Below are 13,893 nucleotides of genomic sequence, written 5' to 3'. Positions count from 1 at the left end.
TCAGCATAGATGTAAATAATGTTATGTCATATTCGTAAAGGGGTGTCAGAAAATGTATTTTATGTGATGTTAAAATAGGGTGAACAGTCTTCTTCGAAGCCCACAAGAGTTCTACTTCCATGGTGAATCTAGGGCAAAGGGGTCTTGTGAAGTTTTCCAAATGAAGCTGTATCTGTTAGATGAATGGACCCCCTCATACTGCCCAGCATCGAGGGATACTGACGAGATTGTGTGACATTGTTTATAAACCGATCTTCTGAGGCGAGATGGAAGTGGAAGGCTCTCAGGACACTTTAAATAAACTGAGATAGGAATCTTCTAACACTTAACGCTCTCTCATAACAGAAAGGTACATCTGTACCCTGAGAAAGGCAAAAATGTATTTCTAGGGTTTTCTGGAGAAACTTTCTTTCCCAAGCTTAGTTCAGCTTCTGCTTTACCCCGAAGTACTGTCTGGTCACACCTCCTGGGAGGAACTGGGACAGTGGTGAGAAGACAGAGAAACAGAAATAGACACTTATTTTTAGGGTAACCAACCCTCCCAGTTTTAGCAGCAAAGGGCCCACATCCTGAGATGGTCCTTCTTCTGAGGTGGTTGGTCTGGTCACCCCACTTTAGTGCCGGCCTCAGAGTGGAGCCTTCCCAACTGGATGGCAAAGTGCCTGTGCTCGTGGGGTGTCCAAATCCCCTTGAGTTCCTCCCAGGGAGCAAGCACTGAGGTGCATGTCGGTCACCCTAGGGCAGGAGCCATTCTTCCTGGGGACCAGGAACGCAGGGGTCAGGAGTGCTGCCACCATGTAGAGCCCTTGTGGGGAGCTGGAATGTGACCATTTAGAAACCAGTCTCTCTTGAGATACGTGTAGGTGTCAGGGGGGACACACCTTGGGCCAGCAGGCTCTGAGCCTTCTGTGGGCTCACGTCCTGGAGTGGTGGGGCTGATGACAGGTTGCACGGTCTTCATGTTATCCCCTAAACACATGCTCCTGTGATCAGTCCTATTGATTTCTGTGCTCAGAGGATGACAGAAGAAATAAAATATCTCTGTTTGTGTTTGCTGTGACTAAATCGCCTGCTGCAAGACAGAGATGGAGAAAAAGTCATCTAAGCGTGTGATCATGTTCTAGCCATCCTTTCAGGGCATTTAGAAAGATTTTTTCTTTTTTTCAGAAAAAGATTTTTCCCTTCTGGTTTAAAGCCTGGTGAAAGAAAATGGCATCTCTGTAAACAAAAATCTGTATCGCATTTTTTATATAATGGAGCTCAGTGAAGAGTTGTTGAATAGATGAACCAATTAAAAGAGCGGAGAGCAGACGACAGCTTGCAATCCAAATCCAACCGCCACCTGTTTTGGACAGCCCAGGAGCTAAGAATGGTTTTCACCATTTTAAAAGAGTTGGGCAAAAAATAAAAGAATGTTTTGTGCCACAGAAAAATAATTTGAAATTCAAATTTCTGAGCCCATAAATAACGTTTTCTTGGAAACCAGCCACACCCATTCATTTAGATAGATCAGGATCTAAGAAGGTCTGCTCCCTGTACCTGCAGAGCAACCTGGGGCCCATAGGGAAGGAGATACTGACTATCTGATCTTGTCAGAAAAGGTTTGACCCCTGCTTTAGGAAACTTTAAGGTAACCAATCACCTTTTCTTTGGTTAAGCCAAATTTAGATTAAAATCCAAATGATGTATGTATTGGATTTTACTCAGGATGGGGTTATGATTACCGCAGGATTCCCACATTCTTGATGATGGGGTGTGGTGTTTGAAATGGGCTGACGTGGAAAGCACTCATCTTTTAAGCAGGTAGATAAAACTCTCTTGCCGGCCCCCTTCCACATCCCTAAGGTGGCCGAGGGTGAACTGAGGTCACAGTTTGAGCCCTTTCAGGGTGAACTGTGGCTTCTCCTCTGATTAGCGTTGGCTGTCACCCCCATTGTGTTCCTGAAGTGCCCATACTGGCTCTTCCATGAGACTCACCCGTGGGTTCTTTGGTGGTGGAAGAGGAGGGCAGCGTCTTGGCACCAGCTTTCCTGCAAGACCTCTTGGGTACAGCACCAGGCAGACTGGCTATATTTCAAGACGTCCACTTGACTTCATCCCTGACAGAGGGACGTGACCTCTCACAGCCTCATGGCCCTTCTCACAGCTCCTTGGTTCTTCCCCACTCTTTCTAGAAGGAGAAGGACAGAAGCGGCATCGCCTCAGACTACATTCTAAAGTCAATTGCCTCCTTTTAGAAAGTTCTGGCGAATCCCGTTTGTTTGCAGTTGACTTTAGAATGCAGTCTGAGCATCCTTTGGCTGCTGTCTCAGTGATGGATGACAGGGACACAGTTTGATTCAGCAGTGATGCTTGATGTTGTCAAATCAGGTGACCTGGATCCCGAGTTCCGTGAGAAAAGCACCCTTGTCTGTGTTGTCCTCTGCCATGTCCCCACAGCGAGGTCCAGTGCCAGGCCCGCAGGAGGTGCCCACTAACGATGTGTTGAAAGGGAGTGGGCTCTGAACAGCACTCTTTGCAAAAAATGACAATTTAGATGGTTTTCTTCAAGCCCTCCTACAGCTATTCTGTGAGTTTCAACGTGAGATAAATGAATCCATGCCTCACGAAAACATACATTTCTTTCACCAATTTATCTTACGTTTTTACAGCACCTACTCTAGATGCAGGCCACTGAGCTAGGCACCCGATCTACAGGGACAGGTGAGCCAAAGCCAAGCCTTCAGGGAGCTTACATCACGTCTATTCATTTGGGACCCCTCAAGACAGACAAGCCCCCACCTTAGCCACATGGGGGGATTGTCAGATTTGAAAGGGTTTTGTTAGTGATAAAAACACATAGGCCTGAGGCTTTCTTGGTGGCTCAGTGGTAAAGAATCCACCTGCCAATGCTGGAGACACAGGTTGCATTCCTGATCTGGAAAGATCCCACGTGCCACAGAGCAACTAAGCCAGTGCACCACAGCTACTGAGCCCAGGTGCTGCAACCACTGAAGTCCTAGGTAGGTGAATGTGCTCTGCAACAGGAGTGGCCACCGCAATGAGAAGCCCGAGCACCGCAACTAGAGGGTAGCCCTAGCTCGCCGAAACTAGAGAAAAGCCCACACAGCAACAAAGACCCAGCACAGCCAGAAATAAATAAAACACATTAAAAAAATTAAAACAAACACACACATAGGCCTGGATGTACTGAGAGGGTGAGCACATCATCCTAAAACTTACTCCCTTTTAATCTCAGGGCAGTAAATGTACCTTTATAAAAGTAACAGGGCACTTTATTTTAATCAAACAAATCTTAAGTACAGTGGCAGTGCAATTCACAGAGGTGAGATGCAGCTGGCTGTGTAGTTATTGTAACAGATACCTTCAAACTCATTAAACCAGAATTTTCAAGTAGTGCATTTCTGACTAATGAAAAAGTTCATCCATTAGAAAATTTTCATGTGTCTTTCCACCAGTTTAGTCTTCTATCTGCCATATGTATACTCCACTGAAAATTCAGCTATTGTAAAAGAGTCTCTTTTTTATTGGGCTTCTCAGCTGATACATGTTTTAACATCTGTATCTTATACAAGATGAATTCCCTTTCTGTTTGATAAAATATCTCATTTTCTTACCCATTGAGGAAATCTGGGAAAATCCTCATCTTTTTAATAACACTGTAAAATTCTCCCTTTAAAAATTGGCATCCACTTACTTGCCTACATGGTCTTATTTTGGTCTTTTTTTTTTTTTCCCCATTGCCACTTTTGCTCATGGATCATTTTTTGTTTTTAGATATATTTGTGTTTCTTTGTGGATTATTTTTCTTATCATTTGGCTGCTGTATTGTAGAATTTTTTTTCTTGAGAAAATGAGTTTCTGGGAGACCAATTTACTGCTATAGTAACCACATTTGGGTTTTTTCATGTATCCTCAAAAAGAACTATAATTGCAGCAACTGAAATTAGATGAATTCCGTTCATTTCATAGTTTTATAAATTGTTAACTCTAACTCATACTTTCTAGTGGTGGAAGACTGAAATCTTTGACGAATTCATGCCCTTTGCAAATTACCATATCTTTCCTCTTTAGAAGTATCCAAGGGTAGTTTCCCTTGGCTTTTCACAATTAGACAAATTAACTTAAAATAGTCTCCTAATTTTTGTTTTTAAAAAACTTGGCATATAATTGCTCATAGACATTAGGAATCATGCTCCATTCCCCCAAGGCTAGCCAATCCAATTAGATTCATTTTTAAAATTTCTGTAATTAATTTATAGGGCTCACAATTATTGAGCATTAAGGGGATAGCAAATGTCATGTAGAATGCTGGTAGTGTATAAATACAGTATTCCTGCCCTCACAGAGGAGACTACTAAGTAATTGCACTCTATTTAGTGGGAGGATCGTGTTGGGTATTGGGTGGGAATGTTCCATGGGGGTGAACAAGAATTCGCAGGAATGTAGTGATGGTGGTAGAGGGTGGCTGTTGGTCCTGCCTGGATGGGCAGGTTTATACACAGAGAAGGAGTTGTAAAATGGATCTTCCACTTGTCTCTGGGAACTCCAAACCCTCCTGAGAGACACTCACTTTTCAACTGGCAGACATGGAAATATCCACTGCTTAGATAAATGTCCTGAATCACAATCTCAACATTTGCTTCTGCCCTCCCTCATCAGTGCTTCCCTGGTATCTCAGCTGGTAAAGAATCAGCCTGCAATGCAGGAGACCCCAGTTCGATTCCTGGGTTGGGAAGATCTGCTGGAGAAGGTATAGGCTACCCACTCCAGTATTATTGGGCTTCCCTGGTGGCTCAGCTGGTAAAGAATCACTGAGTCGGAAAGATCCCCTGGAGAAGGGCATGGCAACCCCCTCCGGTATTCTTGCCTAGAGAATCCCACAGACAGAGGAGCCTGATGGGCTACAAGTCCATGGGGTCGCAAAGAGTCAGACACAACTGAAGCCACTTAGCATGCACAGGATGCACAGATGGGGAAATTGAGATACAGGGAAGTTAACAAATATGCTCAAGATCCCACAGCTAGTAAGCAGTGGAGGGAAACCAAGTCTGGCTCCTAAGTGAATGCTCTTAACCCGCTCCTCCTTTGTAGCCTTCACAACAGCCGTGCGGGCACGTAGTGTTTATTGTACCCTCATTACGGAGTGGAAACTGAGGCTTAGAGAGGTTGAAGCACTTGCTTAACCTGGACAATTGCTCAGGGCCACGAAGGGGATATGCAGTGGGAGTAGTAGAAAGCTAGTACAAATGACTGGGCCCGGTAGTTCAAAGGGACCAAGCCAGCTATCTAGTGTATTAGGTTCTTAGTGAACCCAGCAAACAACAGAGCTGGAAAGGGGCTCTAGAATCTGGATCTTAGTGCCTTCACCCCATCGACACCTCCACTCCAATTTTAGGTTAGACAAAATAGCCTGTCTCCTATCACCAGTTGGCCCAATGCTCGTCTTGATTTTTGTAGGAAGAGCTCAGGAGTACCTGCTCGCTGTGGTCAGTGGGAGCCTGGTAAGCTTAATAAGAGTGAAATGAAGCAATTAGAAGGGACCCATCTAACAATGATATCTGTCTTTTTGTCAGTCCCTCCTCATCAGATCATGTTCCAAGAGTGTTGTGTCTATAGAAGAATATATTCAGAAGGTCACCTTCCTAATTTCAGCTGGACTTAAATGCCTCTTGGTGCTGAGTAGTAAAATAACAAAGTGATGAACATCTACTGAGCATCTCGCAAATAAAATATGCATGATGGTGTATGACATAATAAAGTCTCCCTGTAGTAAAACCAGCAAGCGCTTTCAGTGAAAACACAAAGGAACAGCCCCTCAGTATGCTGAGGTTACAGATGGTGGTCTCACCTAATACACACTTGCAGTGTACACATTTTCTGACAATTACAAATTATAGTGCCTTGGGAGAAAGAAGTTTGGGATTCTAGAAGATGGAAAGTGTGGGGAAACATTCTAATATGGATAAAGTAGAAAAGGAGATTTGAGTCCATAGTTTATAAAGGTTATAATAGCAACTCATGTATGGAAAATCAATGTTGGAGATGGAAGAAGCAGAGAAAAATGTAAGGTCAGGCATGTTTTCAGTGATCTTCTATGTTTGAGACCACTGAATGTCTTACCTTGTAAGAACAAGTACTTTACTTGAATTAAGAACAAAAATGGAAAAAGATAATTATTGGCCTTATGCCATGTTCTATTAATCCTTTAGAACTAGCAATTTATAAATTCTTCCATGCCATTTGTACAAGTAGCTGAAAAGAAAAAAAAATTTATCCTGGTGAGCCTGTGGTCAGAACATGCTCAGGATCAAGCTATAAACCTAATTCCCTATATATTTTAATAGAGGGTCTCAGGTGTTCAAGGCCAGATTGTGTTTTTACAGGCAACACAGTGGAGGCTGTGGTTGGCAGAAATCTCAGGCCATACCCTCAGATGTGCATTGTTATTTATCTGTTATGTGTCACAATCTAAATTTTATTCCAAATCCTTATCCTAGGGCATGGTCAATTCATCTCATTTGCTATGGTGTGGAGTCTACATTTACAGGGCTTGGTGCAATGGGAGAAGGCGTTGGAAAGGTGAAGTGTGTTCCTGTTTTTGGCCTCATCATCGATCTCACTAGAATTCACTGAGACATCTTTGTGCCCATCTGGTCCACTTTTGATCACTCACATAGGCAGGGAGCTACTTGTTATCCCTTGTTCACCACCTTCAACCCTTCCAAAGCCATGTCTCTATCATCTTGGGTACACTTGCTCCTCCTGAGCCATAATGGGACACTGAATAATTGCAAGGCTAATTCCTTCTGTGATCTTGTCACTTTCGAGCTTCTTGCTAGGAAAGAAGACATAGGTCACTGTAGTCTTTAATTTCACAAGGCTATGTAGTGGTTCCCAAGTGATTCTTCCCGGAGAATCAGCTTCTCAAACGAGGGGAAGCACACCTGTCCTTTCCCAGGCACCCACAAGTTGGTGCTCTTCTGCTTTCCCCAAGACACTCCCCATCTCTCCCAGCCTCTCGCTAATCCCCATTCTGGAGAGGAAGGAGCTTCACTCTCATTTATAGAATATCCTTCCTATCCCTTAGCTCCTGAAATTTAGGTATTTATCTAGGTATGTTGTCTTGTCCTGCAGTCATGATTACATGTTGTCTGGCTGACCATAGAAAAAACAAAACAGCAGACCGTGCAGAGTAAAGAAATGGGCTTGGAGGTGAACATCAGTGAATATTTCAAAATATTGTCCTGCTATTCATTGAAAGCCAGATTTAGAAAAGGCAGAGGAACCAGAGATCAAATTGCCAACATCTGTTGGATCATCGAAAAAGCAAGAGAGTCCCAGAAAAACATCTATTTCTGCTTCATTGACTATGCTAAAGCCTTTGATTGTGTGGATCACAACAAACTTTGGAAAATTCTTAATGAGATAGGAATACCACACCACCTTACCTGCCTGCTGAGAAACCTGTATGCAGGTCAAGAAGCAACAGTTAAAACGGGACATGGAAAAACAGACTGGTTGCAAATTGGGAAAGGAGTACATCAAGGCTGTATATTGTCACCCTGCTTATTTAACTCATGTGCAGAATATGTCATGTGAAATGCTAGGCTGGATAAAGCACAAGCTGGAATCAAAATTCCCAGAAGTAATATCAATAACCTCCAATATGCTGATGACACCACCCTTATGGCAGAAAGAGAAGAGGAACTGAAGAGCCTCTTGATGAAAGTGAGAGAAGAGAGTGAAAAGGCTGGCTTAAAACTTACCATTCAAAAAACTAAGATCATGGCATCTGGCCCCATCACTTCATGGCAAATAGATGGGGAAACAATATAAACATTGAGAGACTTTATTTTCTTGGGCTCCAAAATCACTGCGAATGGTAAAGTTAAAAGCAGCCATGAAATTAAAACACGCTTGCTCCTTAGAAGCAAAGTTATAACCAACCTAAACAGCATATTCAAAAGCAGAGACATTAATTTGCAAACAAAGCTCTGTCTAGTCAAGGTTTTTCCAGTGGTCATGTATGAATGTGAGAGTTGGACTATAAAGAAAGCTGAGTGCCGAAGAATTGATGCTTTTGAACTGTGGTGTTGGAGAAAACTCTTGAGAGTCCCTTGCACTGCAAGGAGATCAAACCAGTCCATCCTAAAGGACATCAGTCCTGGGTGTTCATTGGAGGGACTGATGTTGAAGCTGAAACTCCAGTACTTTGGCCACCTGATTTGAAGAACTGACTGACTAGAAAAGGCCCTGATGCTGGGCAAGATTGAAGGCAGGAAGAGAAGGGAAAGACAGAGGATGAGATGGTTGGATGGCATCTCCAACTCAATGGACATGAGTTTTGGTAAGCTCTGGGAGTTGATGAAGGACAGGGAAGTCTGGCATGCTGCAGTCCATGGGGTCGCAAAGAGTCAGACACGACAGTGCGACTGAACTGAACTGAAAACTCTTAGTGGGGTAAGGTCAGAAACCACACTCCTCATAAATTTGAGTTCCTTTTGTATTTGTTCAGGTTACCATCAGCATCATCACTTAGAATTTTCACTTGGAAGGCTTTGCCTCAAGGTCAAAGGAGGTGATGTACAGGGGAGCACTTTGTCACTTGTCACCTGCTGTTCTCTGTATGTCTGCTACTGCTAAGTCGCTTCAGTCGTGTCCGACTCTGTGTGACCCCATAGACGGCAGCCCACCAGACTCCCCCGTCCCTGGGATCCTCCAGTCAAGAACACTGGAGTGGGTTGCCATTTCCTTCTCCAGTGCGTGAAAGTGAAAAGTGAAAGTGAAGTCGCTCAGTCGTATCTGACTCTTAGCGACCCCATGGACTGCAGCCCACCAGACTCCTCCATCCATGGGATTTTCCAGGCAGTAGCACTGGAGTGGGGTGCCATTGCCTTCTCCGTCTCTGTATGTAAGATACCGTCATTGCTGCTTCTGGGGATTGGAGCACAAACCCAGAAGTCAACCAAAACCAGAGAGGACCCTGAGTAGAAGTCTCATCTTTCAGGTTTAACATCTCTTGGGGGAGCAATTTAAAAGCCCTAAACCTCAGAGTTTTCAAAGATAGCTAGGCTCATGCTGCAGGTGCTAGAACCCAGAAGTGATTGGCGTTGAACTTGACTTGGGGGACCACACAGGTGGGCAGTGGTGGGATGAGGTATGCAGTGTATTCCAGCTGGAACAAGAGTGTTTTGTCAAATGGGGGGATGGGGTGTGGAAAGATGCAGGGATATTTGGCGTGTGCCCTCCTGAGGTTGAAAGTAGGTTATGAATAACCTAAACCAGGGGTCAGCAAACTTTTTCTGCAAAGGACTAGACAGTAGATATTTTAGGCTTTGAAGGCCATGGTCTCTGCTACAACTCAACTCTGCCATCTAGCACATAAACAACCATAATTAATATGTAAACAAACATACATGGCTGTGTTCCAATAAAACGTTATTTACACAAACAAGAGTGCCAACCTATAGGCTTGAGAGACCTCACCCATCAAAACGTGGGGATAGAGAGCCATAGGTATTCCATCTGAGATCATGTTTCATTGCACAGCTCTGTCTTTGAATGGAAGGACATTTAACAACTGACCTCATTCACTAAATCCTGGTGGTGCTCCCCCCATCACTGGGAACGTGTCCACCCCATTGAGGACCACTGAAGATGATTATTATGAAATGCTTCCAGTGTGAGCTTCTTGTGGTCAATAGACAATGCATCATACATTTTCCTCAAGAGGGTGCAAATTTCAAATTCCTGCAGATGATTGGTTCCAGTGGGTGGAATTTTCCAAGATGGCACCATATCCAGGAGATGGTTGAGAAGAGAGGAAGGAGGTAATGAGGAAAGTCCTGTCCCTGTTCCCAAGCAACAGAACAGGGAGTAGGGAGCAGGGAGGGAGCAATTACCAACATCCACCCTCTCCCTGCTGGGAACCCAGCTGGTGTGGTAGCAGAGGCCCCCAAGTTCATAAACAGAATGGTAAGATAGTGGATTTTAGTTATAAATAGTATCTATAAAAATGTACTGACATAAATCTGAGGCAGAAAAGGATTCTTTGAACAAGTAAGATACAGAGAGATTTTGTACTCCCCTGACACTCTTTGCTACCTTTTTTTTTTTTTCATGGAAACAGAAGCTGTTGAAAGAGGCACTTGTTCAGAAATATCTTTTTAAAAAAGCAAAAGGAAAGCAGCCACCATTTATTAAGCCTTTTTCTGGGCCACATACACAAATTCTGGCACATTTCTGTGATTGGACTCATTGATAGTTAAGGACTTCTCAGGTGGCTCAGTGGTCAAGAATCAGCCTGCCAATGCAGTATACACAGGAGACCCGGATTCAGTCCCTGGGTCGGGAAGATCCCCTGGAGGAGAAAATGACAACCACTCCAGCATTCTTGCTGGACAATTCCTTGGACAGAGGGGCCTGGCGGGCTACAATTCATGTGGTCGCAGAGTCAGACACAACTGGACCATGGAGCACACACACACACAGTTCAGGAAACAGGATTGGTGCTAACTAAATGCAAGGCTCTGAACTCAACTGCAAAGTGCTGTGATTTGGTCAAGGTCAGTTGAGCAATACTTGATGAAGCCAGGAAGTCAGCCCAGTGCTTCCTTGGTGTGCATGTTCTCTGACTCCTTGCTGCCAATCAGTGCCCAAGGGACCCTTAGATATTGAGCAAGCCAGTCTGTGGTGGATGTGGATTCAGCCATCAGAGCATCTTTCCTGAATGTTGAGAGCTGATTATCATCCCCAGGACCCTTGCATGACCCAGCCAAGGGGGAACTCTTCCAAGACATAACTGAGAATGTGTTACCCACCAGCCAACTAGTCAGGAGTTCAGAGTAAAGGTGCATTATTTAGTAATACAAAGAAATGGCATGTTCTTACTACCAGTGTAAACACCTAGTCTTTTTTTAAATGTTGGATGATATGCAGAAGCAAGGAAAATGGGGACTTTCTTTAGTGCCATTTGTCCACTCTGAAATACTTTTCAATTCCACATCCATACATATGAGCTCATGTCTCTCAAATTGGCTTTAATTTCAACACCTTTGCTTATTAGTATTCTGTATGTTTTAAATCAGTCTTTATTAAGTGTGCCAAATTTATATATCACCATGTAGTAGACATTAAAAAGCAGTCAATAAAGCCATTTGCAAACAACTGAGAAGATAAAACATAGACACTATCTCCATGTGATATATACGGTTAGACAAAAAAGGACCCCCAAAGTGTAGATCTTGCCATTTAGACATAAGCAGTTGTAATATGTTATGATTCCAAATAGGATTTCATGTTTATTTCAACATCTGTGGTTTTTTGTATTCTGAGAATTTCCAGCCTAGACAACCAAGGTGAAATTTGTTACCGATTCTAGGTCAAATAATAAAAGACCTTGAAAACAAAAGATTTGTTATTTTTCCCCCATGTGAGAACTTATCATTGTTAAACATCCTTCTTTCCCTTTTAGCCTCTTGCTGCTGTTCTATTTATATTTTTATGCACAAAATAGTCTACATCTCTGTGTCTAATAAAATGGGATTGCTTTGTGGGCTGACATTCTTGGATTTTTACAAGAAGCATGTCAGAGATGAGTTTTCATCACAGGCTCCGAGCACCCTACCCTAGGGTGTTTTCATTTATATTTAATGTTAAATCAAGGATATTAGAGGTGGAACAGGCTGTTCTTCATTGAACCTGATCAACAGCATCAGCTCACTCTGAATTCAGGAAATAACATTCGGAATGTTCTTTCTGATAGAGCACTTTGGGGTATTCAGGTAACTTAGAGCTTGGTAATTTTAAAACTGAATAGCTAAATACAATAACAAAAGAAACCTCTTCTGAGATTTATAATAAAAATTACCACATTTGGAGAACACTTTCAAAAGTGCGAAGATTTAAAAAAAAAATACAGCACACATTTCTCACCCTTTAATTTCCTGTGTGTATTATGTTTCTTAAACACTATGAGGTACCAGTTTCCATTATTTGACAAAGTAATAAAATATGTGGGAGGCCCTTAAAAGTAGCCTTCCCCTGTAATTTGTTTTCTTTCCCTGTGAAGTCCCTCTCTTTGAGCTCTCAAATATACAGTATATATCTTCAAAGTAGCATAGCTGTGATTAATAAGAGCCTTTCAGGCCAGGCTGAAGTGGATTTCAATCTGGCTTAAACAAAAAAGGGAATCTGCTGGCTGGTGGAACTCAAAAGGATGTGGCACAGGGAATCCTTTGCCCTCCATCTCTTAGCTCCACCCACTTCCTGTCCTGGCTTCTTTCTCAGGAGAGCTCTATCCCAGTAGCAGTAAGACTACTTACCTCAGCTCTAGACTTGCATTGTTCAGTCACTCAGTCGTGTCCGACAACACGCCACCTGATGAACTGCAGCACACCAGGGCTCCCTGTCTTTTACTATCTCCTGGAGTTTGCTCAAACTCATGTCCATAGACTCGATGATGCCATCCATCCATCTCATCCTCTGTTGCCCCCTTCTCCTCTTGCCCTCAGTCTTTCCCAGCATCAGGGTCTTTTCTAATGAGTCAGCTCTTCACATCAGGTGGCCCAAGTATTGGAGTTTCAGCATCAGCATCAGTTCTTCCAATGAATATTCAGGACTGATTTCATTTATAATTGACTGGTTAGATCTCCTTGCAGTCCAAGGGACTCTCAGGAGTCTTCTCCAACACCACAGTTCAAAAGCATCAATTCTTCAGCACTTAGTCTTCATTACGTTCCAACTCTCGTGGGAATACATGACTACTGGAAAAACCATAGCTCTGACTATACGGACCTTTGTTGGCAAAATGATGTCTCTCCTTTTACACTGTCTAGGTTTGTCATAGCTTTTCTTCCAAAGGGTGTCTTTTAATTTCATGGCTGCAGTCACTGTCCACAGTGATTTTGGAGCCCAAGAAAATCAAATCTGTCACTGTTTCCACTTTTTCCTCATCTATCTGCCATGAAGTGATGTGATTGGATGCCATGATCTCCGTTTTTTTAATGTTGATTTTTTAAGCCAGCTTTTTCACTCTCCTCTTTCATCCTCATCAAGAGGTTCTTTAGGTCCTTTTTGCTTTCTGCCAATTGATTGGTATCATCTGTATATCTGATGATACCGGCAATCTCCTGGAAATCTTGATTCCAGCTTGTAACCCATCCAGCCCAGAATTTTGCATGATGTGCTCTGCAGGGTGACAATATACAGCCTTGACATACTCTTTTCCTGATTTGCAACCAGTCTGTTGTTCCATGTCCAGTTCTAACTGTTGCTTCTTGACCTGCATACAAGTTTCTCAGGAGATAGGTAAAGTGGTCTGTTATTCTTGTCTCTTTAAGTATTTTCCACAGTTTGTTGTGATCCACACAGTCAAAGGCTTTAGCTTAGTCAATGAAGCAGAAGCAGATGTTTTTCAGGAATTCCCTTGCTTTTTCTATGATCCAACAGATGTTGGGAATTTGATCTCTGGTTCCTCTGCCATTTCTAAATCCAGCTTGTGAATCTGGAAGTTCTCAGTGGATGTATTGTTGAAGCATAGCTTGAAGGACTTTGACTATTACTTTGCTAGCATGTGAAATGAGTGCCGTTGTGCAGTAGTTTGAACATTCTTTCAGTTAGTTCAGTTCAGTCGCTCAGTCATTTCCAACTCTTTGTGACCCCATAGATTGCAGCACACCAGGCTTCCCTGTCCATCTCCAACTCCCAGAGTCTGCTCAAACTTATGTCCATCAAGTCAGTGATACCATCCAACCATCTCATCCTCTGTCATCCCCTTGTCCTCCTGCCTTCAATGTTTCCCAGCATCAGGGTCTTTTGCCCTTCTTTGGGATTAGAATACAAACTGACCTTTTCCAGTGGTATGGCCACTGCTGAATTTTCCAACTTTGC

The 13,893-nt window shown here is 43.1% G+C and overlaps 1 protein-coding gene across 4 annotated transcripts in view; it reads left to right on the top strand.

Moving 5' to 3' along the window:
• Positions 1-13,893, top strand: part of FRMPD4 (FERM and PDZ domain containing 4) — a 554,242-nt gene that overhangs the window by 451,307 nt on the left and 89,042 nt on the right. The gene's annotated exons all lie outside the window — the stretch shown is intronic.

This window comes from Bos indicus, chromosome X, assembly GCF_029378745.1.
Source record: "Bos indicus isolate NIAB-ARS_2022 breed Sahiwal x Tharparkar chromosome X, NIAB-ARS_B.indTharparkar_mat_pri_1.0, whole genome shotgun sequence".
NCBI lineage: Eukaryota > Metazoa > Chordata > Mammalia > Artiodactyla > Bovidae > Bos > Bos indicus.
The sequence above is the reverse complement of the archived record's forward strand: the minus strand, read 5'-3'. Positions and strand labels throughout refer to the sequence as shown.